Source organism: Triturus cristatus, chromosome 5_1, assembly GCF_964204655.1.
Source record: "Triturus cristatus chromosome 5_1, aTriCri1.1, whole genome shotgun sequence".
Lineage (NCBI taxonomy): Eukaryota > Metazoa > Chordata > Amphibia > Caudata > Salamandridae > Triturus > Triturus cristatus.
In genome coordinates this window covers 305,702,583-305,724,202 of record NC_140587.1, presented here as the reverse complement: position 1 = coordinate 305,724,202, position 21,620 = coordinate 305,702,583, and the positions used below count along the sequence as shown (strand labels likewise).

Genomic DNA, 21,620 nt, shown 5'->3' with positions numbered 1-21,620 from the left:
TTGCATGGGAGTGTGTTGCAGTAACAGTGGTTGGCCATGTGAGGTACTAGACTTACTATTGCTCCTTCTAGGCTGTAGTAACTTACACTGGTAATTTTGCTCAACTCCCTTTTTCAGGAGTTGGAAACATGTAAGTCTACACTTTTGAGTAACTTTGCACTCATAAATGGTAAATAACCAAACGTGTTAAAGTTACTCAAAAGTGTAAAACTAATCATACATGTTTAAACTACTCACAAGTGTAAGTTTCCTTTGTGAATAGGCCACATATTTTTCTGAATTGTGTTTTGTACTATAGTACTACTTGAAGCACCACAAGGTCTAACTTGTGAATCAGGATCAAAGTTTGCAATATCCACATGTAGGTCTAATGCAGTAACATGAGGCTTTTCACAAGCAAAATGTCTGTACCTACAGGGTTTGTCAGATGTTGATAATACAAAATAAAAACCTGGTGTCTTTGACAATATACAGCACAAGAGATACTACAAGCATACAGCCTTTAATGCAATCATAAGGTTTCTGTCAATGTACACCAAGAAGCATTAGGCTGACAAAAAACAACATAAACTTTAACAGGAAGCCTCCTCTTCAGACCCTAAGCCATTTTATTCAGATGTGAAACATGAATCACATTTGCAAGAAGTCTTTCTTTGGATATATGTCCTAAATACTAGCTACACTTAGGGCCTCATTTAAAGTAGTTGTCAGACAGGGTACTCCACCACAAGCATGAACGTGTACCATGCCCGCCAAACTGACAGTCCATCTGCTCGATTTCCAGACAGGTGGACCAATATGTTACTGCCTGCAATGCTACCAACTGCACCACTGGTGTAAACCTTACACCAACAGCCTGAAGGACTATGAGCCATCAATGTAAATACATCAGACCACTTGCCCTATTTAGAGCCTCGCTGTCCTGAGCAGAAAAAAGACAAATGCACCTACAACCTGATAGAAAGCTCCCAGGGTGTCACTTTACAAAAACAAGCTCCTTCCTCAGGAGTTTGTTTTCACAAAACACAAAAATATGCTGAATGGCCACATGAAACATGGTGACCTTTCAGCAATCTTTTAGTGTCGTCAGAGAAGTTCCTGTGATTGTGGCATGTTTGAGGGCACAGAGTTCTTATCCAGGCAAGCAAGGAGAGGTCCACCAGAGTGGTGGTGCTCTCCACCTATGTGTGAAAAGTTACTTCTTTTATTTCTCCACTCACTGAACTTTTTGTTGCCATCCATCATTTGCTCTCACTTTTAATATGTAGGCTACTGTCCTTGACTTTGTTTACTCTCTCTGTCTTTATTTAATTTATCTTGTGTTTATTTAGTGACTAAGATTTGTTTGGGGTTTGCACTATGATTAAACTGCTATTTTTATAATGTATTTACTTTATTTGCAGATATCTTTTGTTCTTTATTTACTTCATTAACATTTCACTTGTCTTGTGTTCCTTCTTTTAATACCACTTACTGCTTGTGCATTCTTTTTCTTGAGTTTTATGTAATGGTATCTGAACTTCGATCTTTATCTAATCCTAAAATGGTCATCACTTTCCATCAATAGGAGTCTTGTGGGACAGCCTGACATAAAAAGTGGCCACTCCCACTTCTCTGGGTGATCTTGTGACAACATTGATGTCATCATCGATGTCACTGACCATGGCGTGAGTGATGTAATATGTGAGGTCTTAAGCAGCTAACTATAACTGCGGAATTTCTCTGGTTGGTATGAGTAAAATGTGAGCATACCTATAACATCCCTGTAACCTTTTGTGTTTTTTAGTGAATTTCTAAGGTTTTTTAAATTCTATTTCCTAACTATACTGTCCCTGTAAGGATGTATGACGTTACAACGCACACTTTTACAACGCATGCACTTACAACGCATTTTTTACAACGCATAATCCATTACAACGCATGACATTACAACGCATGACACTACAACGCATTTTTAAAAAATACCTTTACAACGCATTTCCATTACAACGCATACTACCTTTACAACGCATACCATTACAACGCATAATATTAAATTACATTTAAGGTAAGTATTAGATAGTATAGGGGTAAAAGTTACTTTTCTAACTCCAGGGGGTGCAACAGTAGGGTAAGTGTTGGATAGTATAGGGGTAAAAATTACTATTCTAACTCCAGGGGGTGCAACAGTGGGGTAAGTGTTGGATAGTATAGGGGTAAAAATTACTATTCTAACTCCAGGGGGGGCAACAGTAGGGTAAGTGTTGGATAGTATAGGGGTAAAAATTACTATTCTAACTCCAGGGGGTGCAACAGTCGGGTAAGTGTTGGATAGTATAGGGGTAAAAATTACTATTCTAACTCCAGGGGGTGCAACAGTAGGGTAAGTGTTGGATAGTATAGGGGGAAAAATTACTATTCTAACTCCAGGGGGTGCATCAGTAGGGTAAGTGTTGGATAGTATAGGGGTAAAAATTACTATTCTAACTCCAGGGGGTGCAACAGTAGGGTAAGTGTTGGATAGTGTAGTGTAATATTATGCGTTGTAATGGTATGCGTTGTAATGGTAGTATGCGTTGTAATGGAATGCGTTGTAAAGGTAGTTTTTAAAAATGCGTTGTAGTGTCATGCGTTGTAATGTCATGCGTTGTAATGGATTATGCGTTGTAAAAAATGCGTTGTAAAGGTAGTGCGTTGTAAAAGTTGCGTTGTAAAGGTTGTTCCCCCCTGTAACGTTTGTTTTTTACAGTGGATTTCAATTTTTTTTAAACATTTTATTTACTAAGTATAACCTGTTGAGGATTAATTTCTGTGAAATGAGCATCGTACCAGAATTAATCCTGCCCTGTGTATTTACACAAGAAGAGGCCATCATTTTGTGCAACACCTCTACCCAACTAGAGTACTTTCTACTGGCTAATTAGTAAGTGTTATCTTGTTGGGAAAATGTATAGTGCATCTCCTACATTACAACTGCGTAAAAGATGCAGAGAAAATGTCTCAAGTGACCTTGTGTGTCTGTAACTTTGCCAATGTGATTGTTCCTCAAGCGTCTTCACCAGATATCTTTACAATTGTGGAACTGCTTAGAAAACACACTTGGGTGATTTGTACTTTGCAGAACTAATTGCTTGCTTGTTTGGTGGAGATGCGATTGTATTCGTAGGCAGGAGGAATGTGTCTCCAAAATGGATGGGAAAAGCGTTGGGGGGTTCTTTTTGTAAGCAGTCCATCATCCTGGGAAAAGGGCGGAAATATGTTGGATACAGCTAATGTGTATGAGGCGGGGCTTGTAGGCAAGTTTACATACATTTAGTTTATAAACACGATCTCTGGTCTCATCAGCAGATGTGAAGAAAGAAACCCCTCATCACAGTCACTAAATGAGTTTTTGCCCTAGAGAAAAGCAAGGATGCAAACACCTCCATCAAGGATTACAGATACATTTTCACAGTGGAAATGCAGAGAGAACACATTTGTTTTGCCTTGGACAGGCCCACAAAGTTAGGATGATTAGTACTTTACAGAATTGGGACTTCAACTTGGGCCCCTGCTTTGTTTATATCTGTAAGTGCTTCCAGTTGAGGTTTCATTTCTGTTAAATGTTAAATTGTGCCAGAATGAATCCTGCCCTGTGTATTTATCCATGGCACCACTATTTTGTGCAACACCTCTATCCAGCTCACACCAAGCAAAAGCAAACAGCTACCTCCTGAGGGTGGGCACCTCGGGAGGTAGCAGGAGCCGGCCCTGGTGGGTGGCGGTCTAGGACAGCAGGACCAACTTTATGGTGTGAAGGTATTCCTACCCTGCCCCCTTTTCTTTTTTTTAAAACATTTTTGGGGGGACTCAGCTGAAGTGAGTCCCAAGATGGCTGCCAACACTTCCTGGTTGAAGTGTTGGCAGCCAATCAGAGCTCTGCTTTCCCTGCACGAGCTCGTTATTTTTCGCAAAGCGTCTCACCCACAGATATCAGTAACTGTATTTTCTTAAATTTCTCAACAACTACTGAACAGATTCACACCAAATAACTGAAAGCGTGATCTGCATAACCAAATCTTCCTTTCTGCCAGAATTGGTGTAATTCCATCCAGTGCTTCGTGCTTTAACTTCGAATAATGGTCCTGTGGATATTAACATGGGAAATGCACCTTTTTTTTACACCCCATTTTCTCGGCCCCTGTTTGACAGATCACCCCAAAACTTTCCATGCCCAACAAAGTCCCAATTTGACACTTTTTTGGCACCAAAGATAAAGGCAAGTCAAAAAATGCTTTTCCTATGGAAATATGGTCCTACCTATAACTATCTACTGGCAAGTGCCAGTAGGTAATACATACATACATACATACATACATATATATATACATATATACTTTGTCTACGCTTGCACTGTGCATTTTTAAGTATATTTATTACCTCTAATATCCGTTTAAAATACCAATATTAGTTGAACATATAAGAGATGTATATATGCTGAGCTAAAAGTGATTTATAGGCATGTACTGCAAGTGATACTAATGTATAGTATATCTTTCATTGCCATTGTCATGCTGATTACCTTACCAGAAGTAACACTATGCCTTTAAATTCCCGCTTTTGATGAAGTTTTGCCCTGTGATCAAGGACACAGCCTGTGTCCGAAACGCGTCAGAGGCAGCACCCTTCTTTGTAAATAAAGCACTTATCTTGGCAGCAGCTATATCATGAGTCCATGGTCCAGTTTGTGTGCGAATGCATGCGGTTATTGTCAGTGGATGTATTCTTCGGAAGTAGGCTTCTTCCAATTTACACGAACCCCTCGCCCAGAAGCAGGCTGACCATGAATCCAAGCCGATGTGGAAGACTCGCTCAGTGTGAGCGTTCGATGGGTCAGCCCCCTGCAAACTACGGATTACTGCAAAATGCGAAGCGGAGGTGAACTGCAGGAGTCGGAGGACTCGTGAGGTTACTTACAGCACGCGGTGAGTAAGACAGTATTACCCTGCAGGTAGGGAGGTGCTATTTTGGCCAATTACAGACTGGAGAGATATATAATACAGTCCATTACAGCGAGTGAAATGTATAATGAAATCTTACGGGAGATGGCAGCGGAGGAACTGTTTTTAAATTTGCCTAAAGTCCCGCAAAGTGGAAGTAATAACAAAATGAAGGACATTGGTCCTAATGGAGATGTCAAAAGTCTTATCAAAGCTTTGGAAAAGAACAGTAGGAGTGAACTCACCAAATGGTGGGAAATAAAATCACTTGAAAAGTACCATGAAGTTGGTAGGATTCCAAGGCGATTGCGCATTATGTTAGCTCAGAGTTTCGACAACCCCAATCCCCTACTATTGAAAGAATGGGCTGAGAGCAATCTCGATGCCTCAATGCGCTTGGTATGTTTGTTGGTCAAATATGCTAGGATCGACCGAGATAAGAATATGGAAGAAATTGCCAGAATAAATAGCTGTTGGACTTGGCCCTTCTGGCAGGTTCACACCTAAACTTTTTGCGATTATCTTAACTTTTTCCCTATGTCGTGTAAGTGGTTTTAGGCCCCTAGGCGCTTTTACACTGTGTCCCAGTGGAAAGTGAGTGCGCGCTGTTACATTTAGTGAGACTGACCTGCCCTCCCATAGGAATGCATGGGGAATGCATGTGTCCATGGTAGTTCCTGATGCGTGGGGAGTGCAGGGTCGAGTTTGGTATGTGCGAACTCGTGAGAGTAAATGCTGCGCGATGATGTGTGCGGCGTTACTGTGTCTAGTATAGAAGTGCCACTTCTAGACGCTGGCATAAATGTGAAGTGACTGTCTGGCGTGTGATTAGCTGGTGTGCCTGGCTCCAGGAGTCAGGATGGGTCTGCCCCAGTGGTGAGTGGAGAGATCTGCATGTGGATGAGTGGGAGGAGTACACCTGGGACCTAAATAGGGCTGGGCTTTCCCCACACAATGCTGGCTCCGCCCCCTGTGGTGCGACTGATGACCCTGGCCTGTTCTGTGAATAGGGAGAGGGGCTGAGCAAAACAAAATGCTCAGGAACCAGATGCATCTGGTTTGCCCCTTCCCTGCACCTAGAAACAAAGGAAACCTGTGTATAAAAAGGGGCTGTGACCCCAAGTAAAATATTCTCTGCTGATCCTAACTGGGGGGCCTGCGGCTGCTGGGCGCCAGGAGAGACCGCCACTGGGGACTGCCTCCCTGCCTGGAGGGCCCTGTGAGCTGGCCCCTGGGCCCAGCCCTTGCCCCCCTGCCTCCTAAGAAGTCTTTGTTCCTGAGCCTTGCCTGGGAGGGACGCTGTGTCTTCCCTGGCCGAGGAGCGCTTTATTTTTACTTTCTGAGGAGCACCCTCGTTGGGAGCAGCAGCGCTGTGCTGCGATCGTTCAGAGGGAATCCCGACATAGGGATTCCCCCGCTGTTTGCCCTGATTTCAAGCAGGTGCCCACCCTGCATCTCAGCGCGGCGGAAAATGAGCGGGAGCCTACCCCGCATTGTGTTGTTTCATACCCCTAGCGGGTGCCCACCCCGCCAGGGACCTTCTGTGGTTTCATACCCCTAGCGGGTGCCCACCCCGCCAGGGACTTCGTGCTAGTGACGGGAGCCCACCCCGCCACTTTATTTACTTTAAACATAGGCGGGAGCCCACCCCGCGGGTTTGTGCTTTTTCAGGACCGGAGCGGGAGACCCGCCCGCCGGTCCGTGTCTTGCCTATTGTGAGCCGCTACGAGGATTACCAGAAGCCAGGCACTCTTCTGGGGCGGGCCGCAGGACGGAAGTCGCGTCCGGCCGGAAGAGAGAGAGGCAGCACGGCGGAAAGCACTCCTGGCTCCCGAAGGCTGTGGAGAGCCTCGCGAGTGCGGAAGTACGCCCCCCTGCCCGGTCCTGCACCGAGGACTGGTGCCGGGAATCGCCTGAGTGTCAAGATTCGAGCAGAGGGGGCTCGAGGCACAGTGCCGGTGCCTGCCCCCGCCGCGGTTAGAGGAGCCACATACCAGCCCTGGGCAGTCAGCAACCACGGAGCGAGATGCCCCTGCAGGAGTCCCGGTGAGTGGGGCCCCAATCTGGCATTGTTGGGGGTGTGTCGGGGCACGTTTTTCGGTGCCCCCCCGTAGCGCAGTCAGGGCACTGCAGGCACCGTGCTCATTCCTCCTTCCCGCTGCCGCGTCCAGCAGTGGGCAGCGGCAGCGCTTGAAGGGAGAGGTGTCGTTCAGAGCTTGCATGCTCCAACGTTTGGGGGCATAGTTCATTCCCAGAGCCTAGGTGGCTCCAGCGCGGCATAGTGTGTTTTAGAGCTTGCATGCTCCAACGTTTGGGGGCATAGTTCATTCCCAGAGCCTAGGTGGCCCCCTACGCGCTGCATATTTGATTTAAAGGCACAGTGGTGCCCAGGCTCATTTTACCAGCTGCCCAGTACTTAGTGGGCAGCTGCAACGGTTAGGTTGTGCCCCTGTGCCCTGTTGCTTACGCTGCGTTGGCAGCCCAGCCCTGACTCTGTGGACAAAGGGCGTTTGAGCCCCTGAGAGGCAAAACAAAGTGCTCAGGAACCAGTTGCATCGGGTTCGCCCCTTCCCTGCACCTAGAAACAAAGGAAACCTGTGTAAAAAAGGGGCTGTGACCCCAAGTAAAATGTTCTCTGCTGATCCTAACTGGGGGGCCTGCGGCTGCTGAGCACCGTGAGAGACCGCCACTGGGGACTGCCTCCCTGCCTGGAGGGCTTTGTGAGCTGGCCCCTGGGCCCAGCCCTTGCCCCCCTGCCTCCTAAGAAGATTTTGTTCCCGAGCCTTGCCTGGGAGGAGCGCTGTGTCTTCCCTGGCCGAGGAGCGCTTTATTTATACTTGCTGAGGAGCACCCTAGTTGGGAGCAGCAGCGCTGTGCTGCGATCGTTCAGAGGGAATCCCGACGTAGGGATTCCCCCGCTGTTTGCCCTGATTTCAAGCAGGTGCCCACCCTGCATCTCAGCGCGGTGGAAAACGAGCAGGAGCCTACCCCGCATTGTGTTGTTTCATACCCCTAGCGGGTGCCCACCCCGCCAGGGACTTTGTGTGGTTTCATACCCCTAGCGGGTGCCCACCCCGCCAGGGACTTCGTGCTAGTGACGGGAGCCCACCCCGCCACTTTATTTACTTTAAACATAGGCGGGAGCCCACCCCGCGGATTTGTGCTTTTTCAGGACCGGAGCGGGAGCCCCGCCCGCCGGTCCGTGTCCTGCCTATTGTGAGCCGCTACGAGGATTACCGGATGCCAGGCACTCTTCTGGGGGCGGGCCGCAGGACGGAAGTCGCGTCCGGCCGGAAGAGAGAGAGGCAGCACGGCGGAAAGCACTCCTGGCTCCCGAAGGCTGTGGAGAGCCTCGCGAGTGCGGAAGTACGCCCCCCTGCCCGGTCCTGCACCGAGGACTGGTGCCGGGAATCGCCTGAGTGTCAAGATTCGAGCAGAGGGGGCTCGAGGCACAGTGCCGGTGCCTGCCCCAGCCGCGGTTAGAGGAGCTGCATACCAGCCCCGGGCAGTCAGAAACCACGGAGTGAGACGCCCCTGCAGGCGTACCGGTGATTGGGGCCCCAATCTGGCATTGTTGGGGGTGTGTCGGGGCACATTTTTCGGTGCCCGCCCCAGTAGCACAGTCAGGGCACTGCGGGCGCCGTGCTCATTCCTCCTTCCAGCGCTTGAAGGGAGAGGTGTCGTTCAGAGCTTGCATGCTCCAACGTTTGGGGGCATAGTTCATTCCCAGAGCCTAGGTGGCTCCAGCGCGGCATAGTGTGTTTTAGAGCTTGCATGCTCCAACGTTTGGGGGCATAGTTCATTCCCAGAGCCTAGGTGGCCCCTTACGCACTGCATATTTGATTTAAAGGCACAGTGGTGCCCAGGCTCATTTTCCCAGCTGCCCAGCACTTAGTGGGCAGCTGCAACGTTTAGGTTGTGCCCCTGTGCCCTGTTGCTTACGCTGCGTTGGCAGCCCAGCCCTGACTCTGTGGACAAAGGGCGTTTGAGCCCCTGAGAGGCCAAGTTGGCCTGGGGACAGTTTTCTGTGTTGTACCCTCACCTAGGGTACATGATTATTCCTACGTGTGTACTTTTGCGCCATGTGTATTGCCTTGATGCTATTTTTTATTTCTAACTGTGCCCATGCGTAGGAGAGGGTTTTTCCTAGTATAGGTTATGCTAGTGTGTTCATGGTTCCCTGCGTGATATATTCCTAAGGTGTGTAGGATTGCGTAGGGTTTACTTACCTGTTACCAGTGGTTACTGGTTGTGCGCTACATTTATTATTTGTTCTACATTTCTACAGTTACAATTGGTGATTTGTGCTAATTCTGACAGTGGTCCATGTGGCCCTGTCTGTGTAAATAGTCCCCTGTAAATTCCGCCCAGTGCCAGTGGCACAGTGTAAATTGTGTGAATATTATCTAATGTGTTTATTATAATACAAAGGCTATTCTTATATATAACCTTGTGTGGAGTTTCTTTTGTGGTGGGCCTTGGGTGTTGTTGCTGGGTGCGCGCGCAAACGCTTTACACATTGCCTCCGGGATAAGCCTGACTGCTCGTGCCAAGCTACCAAGGGGGTGAGCAGGGATTATCTTTGGCGTGTAACTGCCTTGCCCTGACTAGAGTCGTGGTTTCTACCTGGCTTTGGCGCAAGCCCTAGCCAACCAGAAATACCATTTCTAACAATAGCGAACTAAGCAAACCAGAACATCAGGGGAGTAAGGAGTTCATAGAAAAAAGCATTAAAGATATGAAAGATCGCCTGAAAAAGCAGGAGGAGGTCATAAAAACAAGAAAGGCGCTTAAGTTCGCCAGCGATGAAAATGACTATGAACAAGGGCAGGTGTTCACGTATGCGAGAAAGTTCATAGGTAAAAAGGTACTATTGCAAACCAAGCAGGAAAAAGTGCAAGACCATTAAATCAGGCAGGCAGTGATTCTAATATATCTACATTGGATGCGAGTTTATCACCAAGTGAAACAGAGTCAGAAGATAGCAGCCCAGGTGCAGAACAAGGGTATTTGGGGCAATTGACACTTGCGGAGGAATTGGAATACATCAGAGTGGAACGCAAGCAATCATTGTGACCCCGCAATCCAAACGCCTCAATAAACAGAGGAGGAATATCAGAAGGCATCAAAGAAGGAAATGCCTCAGGAACAAGAGGATGGAAGCAGCAGAATCAACGGTGGAAGAAAAATCAATGATAAATGACAACACAATCATTATTCTCACTACTACTCAACTTGATCAGGCAGAAAAACAACTCTTGTCATTAGACCTCTCGTTTTGTCCGGAAAGTAATTTTGACTATTGCAACACGCGTATTGACATCTACAAGTTCATAAGGAAAATCAAACTGAAAAAATACTTCACTATTAAAAAAAACCTGGAAGAAACCAAACTAGACACAAGAGGGCCACATGGACACAAACCAAAGCAGTGGATTGCAAGCTAGAGATATGCTCCTCATGCAAACGTTGCATCTTCTTCGAGATAATCCTGTTGCTTATATAAACACACAGGAGGTTGCTAATGTGGAAGGGATTGATATTGCCAAACCAGGACGTAGTCCATTCAAACCAGCATCCACCTTTGTCCCTACCATGCCACGAGATGTAATTGATATATTCCATGATCGCATCACGGATGATTTTGAGAAATTACAACGGAAAACGCTAGTACAACAAAATACCCCCAAATATCAAACCAAAAAATATTTGGAACACATGAACAAACTAAGGAACAACAACACCATTGTCATTAACAAATCAGACAAAGGGGGAAATGTTGTTTTATGGGACAAGAATGAATGTGTAAAGGAGGCATATCGACATCTCAATGATGCAGCATGTTATTGCAAAATCAACATGACACAGGTCAAAAAGAGACAAAAGAACTACAAGGACGAATTAAGTGGATGGAAAAAAGAGGGACTTATTTCAAAAGATTAATTTACATTTCTAAACAATGAGTTCCCTGTTCTACCTAACATGTATTTTATTCCAAAGGTGCATAAAAATGTAGTCCCTGCTCCAGGTAGACCAATTGTCTCAGCAATCAAAAGTACCTTTGAGAAAACATCCAAATATATAGACTTTTATCTACAAGATTTCGTGATCCAGTTACCAACTTACATAAAGGATACTACAGACTTTTTATTCCAATTGAATAATCAGACATGGTCAGATGATTTTATCTTTCTCACTATGGACATCACTGCTCTATATACAAGCATAGCCCACTCTGATGGGCTTAGAGCAGTGGATTATTTTTTGGGTAAAAGACCGATTGAGATGTATTCCCACAATCGTATGCTTTTGCAAATGAAACATTGGTGTTTGCACAATAATGTGCTCATGTTTGATGGTGCAGTATTCCAACAATTGCGGGGTGTGGCTATGGGGGCATGCTTCTCCGCCAGCTACGCATGTTTACATGTGGGCTGGTGGGAGGAGCATGTCCTCAAGGTACAGCACGCCCAAGAATAGACAGAGCACATAGTGAGGTGGTGGCATTATATAGACGACATCTTTGTGATATGGAGGGGGACAAAAAATGAGGCCTGTGAGTTTGTTGAAAAGATCAATGCGAACACTAAATGTGCACTTTACTGCACACATAGAAAAGGTTAGCGCCAATTTCCTAGATATCACTGTTCAAGCTCTACAAGGGAAATTATAAACATGCCTATATAGAAAACCTACATCAGGGAACACAGTGTTTCATGCTGGCAGTTTCCATCCGCAGCATACCATCACCAGCATTCCCTATGGAGAGTTTACAATAGATACAGCTAACCAAACACCAAATGATAATATTGAGATGCGTTTAGTCACCACCTCCAGCAAACAGGCCAAAACCATCAAAGCCATTATTAAAAAACAGTGGCCACTTGTTCGGACGGACACAACTTTAAAAAAAGTTCTCCCAGAGAATCCCACCATCACTTTTAGAAAGGCATACTCTATGAGTAATGATCTGGTAAGGAATAGCCCAGAAACAATCAAAAGAGAGAATTGGCTTTCCCCGAGAAAAGGGTTTTTTAAGTGTAGCTCATGTCGAGCTTGCAAATTAGGTCTCAACACTATCTCATACAAGACACCCTTTTCAGACAAATCTTTCGCATTAAAAGGTCATTACACATGCAGGACTGACTATGCAGTGTATGTGTTAATATGTAGTTGTAATCTGTGTTACTTAGGAAGCACTAAACTGCAGTTATACGTTCGTATCCTGCGGCATCTCCGTGCAATAGTGAATTCAGATCCAGCTTATCCCGTAGCCAAACATTTTAAGGCGGGCCATTAGAACAATCTAAAACACTTGCAATACTTTGTTATTGATGCTATCCTGCCAAACAAACGGAGGGCAATCGGGAGAGACAGTTGCGCCAGCTGGAATCCAGATATATGATAGAGCTGGACAAAAAGTCCCCATTATTTCTCAATATTGGAGAGGATTTGCACAACTTTTTGTGAGTTAGTGATACTACCTACTATGTAACCAGACACTGTCCTACAGCTCTTATGATCAAGTTTAAGATTTAGATTCTGATAAGCATTGTAAATTGTTTCCACATTTTTATGATTAGGGAAGTATAGGTACACTATGTAACCAGAGGGCTCCCTGGACATTAGTATCTACATGAGTTCGATGAGATACAGTATAATTTTTATGATACATTGCGGATTAGTTATATAATACTCAGTAATTTGTAGCGACTCTGCACTGTATACATATTGCCGCCGCATCATCCTATTAAGTCTTATGAATTTATTACACATTTTGCACAGTATTCTTTATTCCTTGCACCTTGCACACTTCGGTACTGTATAGGCATTGGCACTTTTTTTTACATTTCTATAGTAGGCTCAGCCTCATAATGCACATATTATGGAGGCCTCCACAATATAATATTGGAGTCGGGATAATACAATATAAATGCACATTTGCACTTTATAATAACGAGAACAAGAGGAGCAGTGTTAAACACAATCGGATCCAATATGGATCTCCATCGGAACAAAATCGTTCAAAACGAACACAGCATAAAAATAGGCACATTACCATTCAAAATGAGGGTTTTATATTTGGATGCAGGTATTTATTATTTAAGCACTTGGCAGCTTATAATATTTTATTCCTATGCAATAATCATGTATTTGTACATACAGCATATCCAGAATGCTATAACATCTGAGATGGTTAAGACAAGAAACAACTACTTTGTCTACGCTTTGCACTGTGCATTGTTAAGTATATTTATTACCTCTAATATCCGTTTTAAATACCAATATTATTTGAACATATAAGAGATGTATATATGCTGAGCTAAATGTGATTTATAGACATGTACTACAAGTGATACTAATGTATAGTATATCTTTCATTGCCATTGTCATGCCAATGACGTTACCAGAAGTAACACTATGCCTTTAAATTCCCACTTTTGATTAAGTTTTGTCATGTGATCACAGCCTGTGTCCGAAACGCGTCAGAGGCAGCACCCTTCTTTGCAAATAAAGCACTTATCTTGGCAGCAGCTATATCGTGAATCCGTGGTCCAGTTTGTGCGCGAATGCACGAGGATATTGTCAGTGGGTATATATGTGGAAACGCGTAACGCCACATACAAATACCTACCTGAAACTAACCTGCTGTGTCCCTTTTGTTCCTTACTGGAGGCGAGTTTGTTTTATATTTCTTGCGTGACCACTGCGCAAGTAAAGGCACCCACCCTGATGAACCAAGCATAGCAGTTGTAATTGGAGGAGTTTCATGGTAACGAATGGTGCTTGGTACGTTGCGGCCACGGGAGGGCAGGAGTTCGGCCACAATAGGACTGTGACTTCACGGTGAGACACACATCATTGTCGTGTGTTTCCTGGACTTTGCCCGTAACGGAGGCTGCAGAAGGCGTTGGGCAGCTGAGGTGGGGGTTGTTTGTGGGAAGTGACAATCCTGGGTCAAGGTAGCCTCCACGCAGTCCGCCCAGATGGATGCTGGATCCTGCCGTCCTTTCGTTTTCCACCAATGGGGGAGAGGTACTCACCATTAAAGAAGGGACTGTAGCAGGCACCTGGGCAGTATGAGTGGCATCTGAAGAAGGAAATGATCCAAAACGCGTAATACCACCTACAAATAAACCTACCTGAAACTGACCTGCTGTGTCCCTTTCGTTCTCTACTGGAGGTGAGTTTGTTTCATATTTCTTGCGTGACCACTGCGAAAGTAAAGGGACCCGCCCTGACGAACCAAGTACAGCAGTGGTAAATGGAGGAGCTTCTTGGTAACGAATGGTGCTTGGTACGCTGCGGCCACGGGAGGGCAGGAGTTCGGCCACAATAGGACTGTGACTTCACTGTGAGACACACAGCATTGTTGTGTGTTTCCTGGAATTTGCCCGTAACGGAGGCTGCAGAAGGCATTGGGCAGCTGGGTGGTGGTTGTTTGTGGGAAGTAACAATCCTGGGTCCAGGTAGCCTCCACGCAGTCTGCCCAGATGGATGCTGGATGCTGGATCCTGCAGTCCTTTCATTTTCCACCAATGGGGGAGATGTACTCACCATTAAAGAAGGGACTGTAGCAGGCACCTGTGCAGTATGAGTTTCATCTGAAGAAGGAAATGATCCGAAACGAGTAATGCCATCTACAAATAAAACTACCTGAAACTGACCTGCTGTGTCCCTTTCGTTCCCTACTGGAGGCGAGTTTGTTTTATATATATACAGTTACGCAGACTGGAGTCACGATATATCATTGACAATCAGACCAAGAGGCCAGGTGGTCTCAATAGTGGGGAAGAAATGGCTGTGCATTTATAATGTTTTCTGTACTAATGTGATTCTAGAAGCTTGTGCGGTATTGTGACAACTAAATGATTGGGAAGCTATTGAGGTACTCAAATACGAGGGAGGCAATACACCTTTAACTTTAGAGGTTGTAGATAGAGGACTAGCCCATCCAGGGCGTGATTGATGCAATGTCCAGTACCTCCACTCTTATTGGCATATAAGAAAAGGAATAAAATCTATGCATATTTACGTATTACTTAAGCCCATTCAGGGCAAAATAAAAATGCATGCCATGAAAGTTCATAATGCGGGACTTTCAATAAGACAGTTCGTTTGAGATGTGAACAATTTTGAATGTAACCCGTGTTGAGTTACCCGTTTAATAATGGCTGACACCCTGACTGAAGTAAGTCTAGGTGTCCTCTGTCTATGTCAACTAACATCGCTGTATTTAAATCTGTGGCATGTCGGCGCCGGCCTCTATTGACAAAGGCGGCAAGCCGAAACGCGTCTAATCGTGTATACTTTTTCCGATTAAATTTGGAATTGATACGTTCCTGCGAGTGCTGGTATAATTTTGAATACCGCGAGCCGTGGAGTGGAAATCCGCGCGGTGTACGTCACCGCGCATGAAAGCACCCGATCGCGAGTGCAAGGGAAACAAGACGGAGAGTGAGCGTGGTGTTTATTTCCCTTCACCGCCGAGGAGACTGAGCTAATGCAACATTGTATGACCAGGGTCCCGAAAAGCTGCATCGGGAACGGAGCAGCGGGCGCTTCAAAAGTGAGTTAAAAGTGAAGCGCGGAATTGGTGAAAATTGATACAAATTAACGCTCGGCTGAGCGCTTCCGAACGAAGTTCTCGGCAGATCGAAGGAACGCGCTATACACGCATAAGGAGCAACACGCTCGAAAATAATATGTTTGATGAAGAGGCACGACGCGAGGCAGCCACAGAAATTTTCAAAAAGAGCAAAGATTCACAAAATAACGGAAAACATAGCGGAGATAACCGCTCACCAGCCAGTGGCAGCAATCTCCTTAAAGACCAAATCTCTCAACTAGAGAGACTATATGAACGCGAAATCCGCAAATGGTGGGGGGCAACCTCCCTCCAGAATTACATTGAGGTTGGAAGGATACCGCGGGGACTAAGAATCTATACGGTCCCCGCGTATGAAAATCCAAACCCACGACTACTCAAGGAATGGACGGAACACACAACGGCATCATCAAAGGGAATGCTAGCCATTCTCATAAAATTTGAATGGTGTGACAGAGAACAAATCTTGCTGGAAGTTGACGAATTGGAGAAGCGAATTATCGAAAATAATGACAAAAACAAACAGGATGACTTGCGCGAGGGAAAGAAAAAACGCTAAAAAATTTATGAACAAAAGATCAAGCAACGTAACCAAGACAAGTTTGAAAGGGATGAGAGAGACTATTCACAAGGTCGCATTTTAACATTTGCGAAAAGATATGATCAACCAAGGAAACAGCTTCTAAGTGATAAAAGTAAACTTGTTGTGGAGCACAGAGAAACTTCTGAGTCAGAAGTCACTGATATTGATCAAAGCGAGGACGAAGGAGAAAGAGAACACAGAGCTTCAAAACCGGCACAAATTGCTGCCCTGCACCGGCCCCTTTTTTGGAGGAGTTCCAAGTTGTCAGGGAAACGTGGGGCAGAGGAGGAAGAGGGAAACCACCGGAAAAGTCACAACAAAGACAAAAGAAAGCAAACGTCGGACGAGGAGAGGCGGGTGGCACAAGCAGCAACAACGCCTCGCCAAGAGTGACTCGGAGCAGAAAACAATGGAACAAGAGGTAAATACAGAAATATTTACAGTCGTAAACTTAACATCAAGAAAATTGAACAAGGCAGAAGAGGAAGTACTACAACTGGGCTTAAGCTTCTGCTCAACGAAAATATCGGAATACACACAAACAAGAATCGACTTATTTAAATTCTGTAGAAAAGTGAAACTGTTAAAGTTTTTCAAAGGAAAAGAACGTGCCGCTCCGAATCGAATCACGCATGATTTACATAGAGAAGATAATCTTACAGCAAGTGACGTGGAAACTCTAGCAGTTCTAGAGGACTTGACGGATGAAGGAAACCCTGTAACTTTGATCTCATCTATGAGAAATATGAATCAGACAGGAGGAGTGCAAATCAATCCAGGGAGTCCCTTCAAGCCTAAATCTAGATTCTGCCCGCTTATGCCAGCTGACTCCATAGACATATTCACAGATGTGATAACAGGAGATCTCCTCAAACTCCGCAATTCGAACAGTAGAAGGAAAGGCGGGGGAAATATCACAGAACTACAGAGGAAAGCAATTGTAGACTTAAAACAAGACAAAACTATTGTTTGAAAACCGTCCGATAAGGGCGGGAATGTAGTTCTAATGACTAAAGACTACTATATCAAAGAAGCCATGGCACAACTGAACGATGGGACAAGTTATATTCACGTGACAAGGAGGGTGTTTGAGGAAAGTGTTGGCACATACAGGTCACTCTTGAACAAATGGTACCATAGAGGGATGTTGAACAAGGAAGAGTTTGCCTACATGGAATGTAAACACCCTCGGATACCAACCTTCTACCATCTTCCTAAACTGCATAAAAATGCGATGTGTCCACCAGGCCGTCCAATTGTCTCGTCGATACGGAACATATGTCAAGGTTCGTGGATTATTTTCTTTTTGATTTTGTCAAAGAACTTGCCTCATATACAAGACTTCTTAACTAAGATTGAAAGTTTGATTTGGGATGATGACATGGTCATGATAACACTTGATATCTCAAGTCTCTATACGAAAATTGACCATCTCCAATGACTAGAGGCAGTGAGATGGTTTTTAGGAAGGAAACCTATGAATCTAGCTGAACACAATAAGATGATCATAGAATTTGTGGAATTTTGTCTGTGGAATAATATATTCCTCTTCCAGGACCAACTTTTTAAACAGATACGCGGTACTGTGATGGGCACCTGCTTCGCCCCCAGTTAGGCAAATCTTTTCGTAGGCTGGTGGGAGGAGCAGGTGGCCTGGGCAGCAGTGGGAAACACACAGTGGACCCATAGGGTTCTAAGCAGGAATAGATATATAGATGATCTATTTATCATCTATAGAGGCACAGAACAATAAGCTAAAGAATATATTGACGTTCTTAACATGAATGATCTCAATCTCAAGTTCACAGGTGAGGTGAGCACGGAGGCTGTAAACTTTTTGGATCTAAAGGTGTTCCCTGCGGGCGGAAGAATGTGCACGGCGCTGCACAGGAAACCGACTGCTGGGAATTCCGTATTGCATGCAGGCAGTTGCCATCCAGGAAAAACAATAACTAGCATCCCATATGGCGAACTATTAAGAATTAAAAGAAATTGCACACGCCCCTGTGACTATATAACAGCAGCTAAGGAGAGCATGAGTAGATTCAGAGGGAGAGGTTATCGTAGAGAGACTTTAGAGGAAGCCATGTCAAAAGCAGAAAGGAAACCCAGAAAAGACTTACTAGTTGATAGCACAGTGAGTATGGAAGAAAAAGAAAGGGTAAAAGGCACCAGTATGGGAGCCACATGTGCCCCAAGTCTGGCTTGTCTTTATGTCAGTAATTTCGAAGATAAACATATCTACAACGAGTTGGCACCGTTTTATGAAAATATATCATGCTGGCATCGTTACATAGACGATATCATCTTCATATGGAACGGTGCCAGTAGTGATCTGGACTCATTTCTAGAATGGCTTAACCTAGGGGATGACAATTTGAGGTTTACAGCCCACTACAGTACCTCAAGTGTGGATTTTTTAGACATTAAAATTAAAAATGTAGAAAATGTATTAAACGTTGAATTGTTTACCAAAATAACAGATAAAAATACGTTACTACAATATGGTAGTAATCATCCTAAATCCCAGAAGGACAATATTCCCTTTGGGGAATTTTTAAGATTGCGCCGAAATTGTACCACTCTCAAAGACTTTTATTACCATGCCGAAATTATGGAGAGTAAATTGAAAGCAAGAGGCTATCCCAAAAAATTAATTAAACATTCATTCAAAAGGGCACGATTCTATGATCGTGACCATCTAATAAACAATACGAGAGAAAAAAATAGCAAAATTAAGGACAAAATTGTATTTGTTAGCCAATTCTCCAGCCTCAGCAATAAAATAAAGAATATAGTGAACCGAAATTGGAAAATTTTGAATTTTGAAGAGGAAAATAAATTAGAAAAACCCTTGTTTTCGTACAGACGCAACAAGACAATACGTAACTGTCTGGTCCATACTTATAAAACTGAGTCTGTAAGTCAAACTACACTTTATGGACAGAGGGCAGTAGGCAATTACAGATGCGGAACATGCTCAGTATGCCCGCACTGTATAGAAACTAAAAACATGACGTTTAATGGTAAAACATTAACGTCAAAAACTCTCAATAACTGTCGCAGCAAGAATATAATTTACCTACTTATCTGTCCATGCGGATTAGGTTATGTAGGGGAGACCAGTAGAGAAATGCGCATACGTTTGCTAGAACACAAATCGGCAGTAAGAACTAAAAAAGAAAACGCACCATTGACCAGTCATTTCATTGAGTCTAATCACGATTGCAATGAGATCAAATGGTTTATTTTAGAAAAAATAAGTCTGAGTAGGAGAGGAGGTAATCTAGAAGCAATAAGAAAAAACCGAGAACAGTGGTTCATATGTTATCTGAATACTGTAAACAAAGGTTTAAACTCAAGAGAAGACTGGATGAAGATTATTAGTTACAGTTAGATACTGATCAATGTACATATGTGGCATTTCTTTACTCGTACAAGTAAGTTCAGGGCATGAATCCCCATACTAACAAAGACTATTGTACTGCTTCTGGGGAAAGGTTTCTATAATAAGGAGAAAACACGGGGTATGTAGCCCCCAGAGGGAATTCGATACACCCCAGGGGATAGTCTATCAGCCCTCATGTGGTTTCTGGATTCGTTAACATCTAGTTCTAAGATCAACTTAGATGTAGTTAAGACTCAAAATTTAGTTTAAGTGTTTAACGAGTGGAATGCCAGTTAGGGCATATTTCAATAACTGTAAGGACGATAGTAGCATTATTAATAATAAAAACTTTAAAAACAATTTTCTTCCGATCATGTTATGTATATCACTCCCCATAGTGACAATACATGGCAGTTAATTGACAAATTAAATCCGGGCATTTACTGCCATGTATATTTGCACACTTACGGAGTGTTTTGAAGCATGCAAGTGGCGCCTAGTATAGGCGTAATTAGGTACATTCGGCTTATTGGCCAATCATAATAATGTAGGGAATTTCCTGGCCAAAAAGAGGAGTAACAGTCACAATAGGTAATAGGACCAGAATGCACCCAACAAGGGGTGAAACGTGGCAGCGTTAGCGCGTAGTACGAACGCACGCAGCAGCGGGTTTCTACTACTTCCGGGTCAACAATAGGAGAACGAGATAGACAATAACAACATTTGTCACACATACGGAATTTTGAACTGACAATTCTCCGTAAAGTGTAGATAATGGAATGCGCTCATACCGGGTGAAAAACGAGGGGCTTTAGCGCTTAATTTATAATCAGTAAGCAGCGGTGCTTTTATATCATCCGGGTCAACTCAAGGAGAGTCAGCACGGATAGGAAACGCTGAAATTACACAAGCCAAATAGGTAATTAACAATTACCTCTAGACCAATCACCTCGCCGATTAGGATATTTAAAACAGGCTCCTGTTTGACTCTTTGTCATCGTACGGACGCGAGGAGACGCATGCAGCACTGCGCCCTTTTTCTTCATACTTGAAGGTGAGCAAAGAAGCAGTCAGAGGATTCTTATGACAGCGTAGTAATTTGTAATAACACCTCTTGCCAGTAGCAAGCTTTACTTAGACATAATTTTTCACTTCCTTTTTACTAGTTTATGAACTAAAAAGAAAACTAAAGAGAACTAAGGGGAGGAGCTTCGTTTGATTCCATAGAAGCTGCAGAATCTCCATAACAAAAGAGATCATTCCCTTCTTCATTACACCCAAAACAAAAAGGTACGATAGGATGCTAACTTAAGTCCTTCTATTATAAGAGTTTCCCTCATCATAATAACGTGCGCAATAATCATGGATGCATTCCTTTTATTCCTGCAGGCATACCTGCGCGTACAATTTGTACGTTTACTAAAAAGGAAATTAAATAGACGGATTATCAAAACATTCTCTCCATAATAAATGGAAAATTAAGGAGCATCACTGAAAGGTATAAATTATGTTTGTTGCGTTAATTAAAGCCATAAGGGTTAGGAACATCCTAATAGCAGTATTGTTTCCATTGCTGTCTCTCTAGGTTACCCATGGTGGGAAGCAAGTGTATACCAACACCGATTATCTTAAAGAAATAAAAGTTACAATCTATAATTACAGGTGAGATAGAATAATAAATGGCATGAAGATGATACTATAAGATAGCATAATGAGAATTATGAAATGGGTTGTTTAAAACAGAACAAGATATAGGATAACACATATGTATTAGATTAGTTAGACAAAATACAATGTGAATTAATAGCATTATCCTTGCATTTTGTATGTGTATAATGGTGATTTTTCTGTATCTGTTTATAATACAGGGTAGCTGTAATAACCAATCAAGTGACTAACAGAGAGATTCAAATTGCTAGTCTTGATAAAGATGGAACCATAATTCAATACCATCGAAACGCGTCGACGCCCTTTGTTTCTGTGTGGCAGAATCTGTGGAACCACTCTGACCTGCAGTTGAAATTATAGAACTCATCCAGGTCGAGTGTATATACCTTTCCATGTGATCTGTCTAATTGATGA

The 21,620-nt window shown here is 43.9% G+C and overlaps 1 long non-coding RNA gene across 1 annotated transcript; it reads left to right on the top strand.

The window, feature by feature from the left end:
* The first annotated feature begins 20,466 nt into the window (after positions 1-20,466).
* On the top strand, positions 20,467-21,254 carry LOC146830840 (uncharacterized). The gene is made up of 4 exons (XR_014961198.1): positions 20,467-20,592; positions 20,705-20,828; positions 20,928-21,036; positions 21,124-21,254. It is a non-coding gene; the product is annotated as an uncharacterized LOC146830840 (long non-coding RNA).
* The last annotated feature ends 366 nt before the right edge of the window (positions 21,255-21,620 follow it).